Source organism: Myotis lucifugus, unplaced genomic scaffold (genome assembly GCF_000147115.1).
Source record: "Myotis lucifugus unplaced genomic scaffold, Myoluc2.0 scaffold_20, whole genome shotgun sequence".
NCBI lineage: Eukaryota > Metazoa > Chordata > Mammalia > Chiroptera > Vespertilionidae > Myotis > Myotis lucifugus.
Window position 1 is genome coordinate 3,452,215 of NW_005871068.1, and position 3,507 is coordinate 3,455,721.

The window sequence follows — 3,507 nt, forward strand, 5'->3', positions numbered from 1 at the left end:
CCAGACACTGAATAACTGCACAAATTAATGAGCATAATGCAAATAAAGCTATTTTTCTTGTTCTCTGAAAGCATAGTGTTTCCTGTTGCGCACACCAAACAGGTCAGTCCAAGACTGATGGCGTGGCAATCGGCTGCTAAAATATTCATTGCTGGTATTAGTGGAGAGAAATGGTTCGCCTGTGTGTAAGGCGCATAAGGGAAATGAAAGCAACACGATTCTAGTAATCAGTCATTAGCGAACGTTGTAGTTCGTTATTAATAATTATGTATAACAGGATATTGTAAAAATTAAGTTACGAAATTTTTATTAAAACGTTTCTTATATACCGTTATATTGGCTGGGCCGCAAAATATTCATTGTGGGCCGCATGCGGGCCACGAGTTTGACAGGCTTGCTGTAAAAAGTTCAGAAAATTAATTACTATGGAGACTGAGGACTTCTTTCATAAGGTAGCAATAATACATCTGCTAAGTGAAATGTCAGTCAGACAAACCTAAGAACCATATGATTTCACTCATGTGTGGCAAACAGAAACTCGAAGACACAGACAACAGTATGGTGGTTACCAGAGGGAAGGGGGTAGGGGTTATAAAGGGTAAAGGGAGCCAAATATCTGGTGATGGAAGATGATTTGACTTTGGGTGGTGGGCACACAATGCAATACACAGATAAAAAATGTCCATGCTATTACAATTGTGTGCCTTACAAAGACTCATTGGTGAGACATTATGCAATCTCTGTCATATGAATCTGCTCGAATTTAGCAACCCGGGGCTAATTGTCATTGCTCTTTGTAATTTGATCATTGTTATATAGGTGAGTGTTTCTCCACTTGCCGCTGAAATGGAATATTTAACCATTGTTACACAGGTGAAGTTAGTGGCATTCACCATTTGCTCTGTTTCTCCCATACTTTATTGGTTCCAGAAGATAAACAGTGTTTGGTGAATTGTGTAGCGCAATTATCTATGATCATCTGAAATTCATAACTACCGGGTGTTGGTTAATTAAGCTAAAAAGGTGGGTAGCTTCAGAAAAATAACTGTTAATGGAGTTGATGAAACTGTAAAAATTTGACATTTGTGCTGGCTCTCCATAATTCGTTATAATTATGTTTCCTTTACCCCAATCTTATATATTTGTGTTCTTCCTGTTCTTCAGAGAGGACTGTGTCTATGTTATGAACAATTTAAATGGGAACATGGAGCATTTAGAGGGAGGTTTTATAGAAGAAAGACTTCAATTGGGACTGTTTAGCCTGAAGAACGAGCCTCTGCAGAAATCTCTAAGCAGAGAGAACTTTATTTTGCAGTGGATGGAAACCAGCTGTCTTTCAACTAACGGAGACTAGAATAAGAGGATACGGACTTAGAGTGCAATCAGGGGGATTTAGTTAAGATACACTGCGCATGTTTCCTCGCAGCAAAGGCTGATAGACATTAGAGCAGGTTCCTGAAGGCAGCTGTGGACTTTCTTGGGAGCTGTAGGAATTTGAAACCGTTTTCATGTGGATCAGCTGTAGGCAGAAGTGAGGCAACTGCTTCCTAACCCATTGAGATTTTGACATCTTAAAATTTTCCCTGGAACATCTGGATATGGGTGGGCAGAGAGGACTTTGCAAAGTTATATCAGAATATTATACTGAAGAAGGAGAAAAGAAAGGGAAGAGACCATAACTGCACAGAATTCAGCAAGAGGGGTGGTCTGCCTGTGTAGTGGCTTCTTTCTCCCAACAGTTCATGTTTGACTTGGTACTCAGAATGATCTTTTTAAAAAATATGGCACCAGCCACTGGCGTGCCTCAGTGGTTGAGTGTTGACCTGGGAACCAAAAGGTCCCGGTTCAATTCCTGGTCAGGGCACATGTCCAGGTTGTGGACTTGATCCCCAGTAGGGGGCGTGCTGGAGGCAACCAATAGATGATGTTTCTATCTATCTCTAAAACTGACACTAAATATATTTTTATTTTTTATAGACTAGAGGCCCAGTGCACGAATTCATGCACAGGTGGGGTCCCTTGGCCTGGACGGTGATTGAGGCTTATAAAGGGGCTGGCCGGCCAGGGTGAGGGACCCCAGAAGGTTGGCCAGCTGGGGGGGGGAAGGGACTGTAGGAGGTTGGCTGGCTGGACCCCTGATTGGGGCCAGTGGGGGGCCATGGGAGGTTGGCTGTGGGAGCACACTGACCACCAGGGGGTAGCTCCTGCATTGAGCATCTGCCCCCTGGTGGTCAGTTCGCATCATAGTGACTGGTTGACCAGTCATTCTGGTCATTCGATTATAATGGTTGCTTAGGCTTTTATATATATAGATTTTAGAGAGGAAGGGAGAGGGAGTGATAGAAACATCAGTAATGAGAGAGAATCATTGATTAGCTGCCTCCTGCAAGCTCCACACTAGGGATCGAGTCCACAACCCAGGCATGTGCTCTGACTGGGAATTGAACCGTGACCTCCTGTTTTATAGGTCAACACTCAACCACTGAGCCACGCCAGTTGGGCCCATTTCATCGTTTTTAAGTGTACAGTTCAGTGGCCTTAAGTACATTCACATTGTGGTACAACCATTACCACTATTCATCTCCAGAACTTGTCACCATCCCAAACTGCAACCTGGTCCCTATGAAACATGGACTCCCCAATCCCTCCTCCTCGCAGGTCCCTGGCTTCCCTCCAGCCGCCGGCAGGCACCTGGGACCCTGGCTGGCTTTTCTCTCCGTTCCAGCTTCATCCGGAATGACATCCGGAAGGATGTCCGGTCTAATTAGCATATTACCCTTTTGTTATTATATATGACTTTGAAGAATAATCTTTTAAAAGAGGACTGGGGACTGGCAATATTTTTTGGCAAATTTTTTAAAACTTTATTTATTTATTTATTTATTTATTTTACTTCTGTCAAATGAGAGCTTGGTGAACTAGTAGTAAACTCTAACCCTTGTGTCGATAAGGTCACATGCTAATTACTTCACAATCTACCACACTCCTTTAAAGCTTAAATAATGGGATGGTAATAATAATGACAATTACTTCCCGGTTGCCTCCCTCAGTTCTAAGTGCATTTTCTGTATTTATTCATATTATTTTTATAACAAAGCCACGAGGTCAGTTGTTTTATCAGCCCCATTTTCATCAGAGAAAACTGAGGTACAAAGAGGTTAAGTCACTTCCTGGAGTCACACAGCTAGTAAATGGCAGCGCTGGGATTTGAACTGCAGTCTGTCTATTTCCACTACCTGCAAGGAAATCATTTGGTTGACCTTTACATTTTTCCTTTCACACGGAGGAAAAGCAGCAGGTGTGTGAATTTGCTGCTATTAACTACTATTATGTGCATAAATTATACAAATATGTTCACATTAGAGCTTGGATCCAGAAAGGCAAAAACAGAAGCATGTACTTTCCTCTCTAGGTGATCTTCAAAGAGGCTGTTTCAGGAAAACACTTTTGTTTTTGTCCTCCTCACCCCACCCCTAGTCAACTGGAATTTTGTCTAACGTTAGTAAT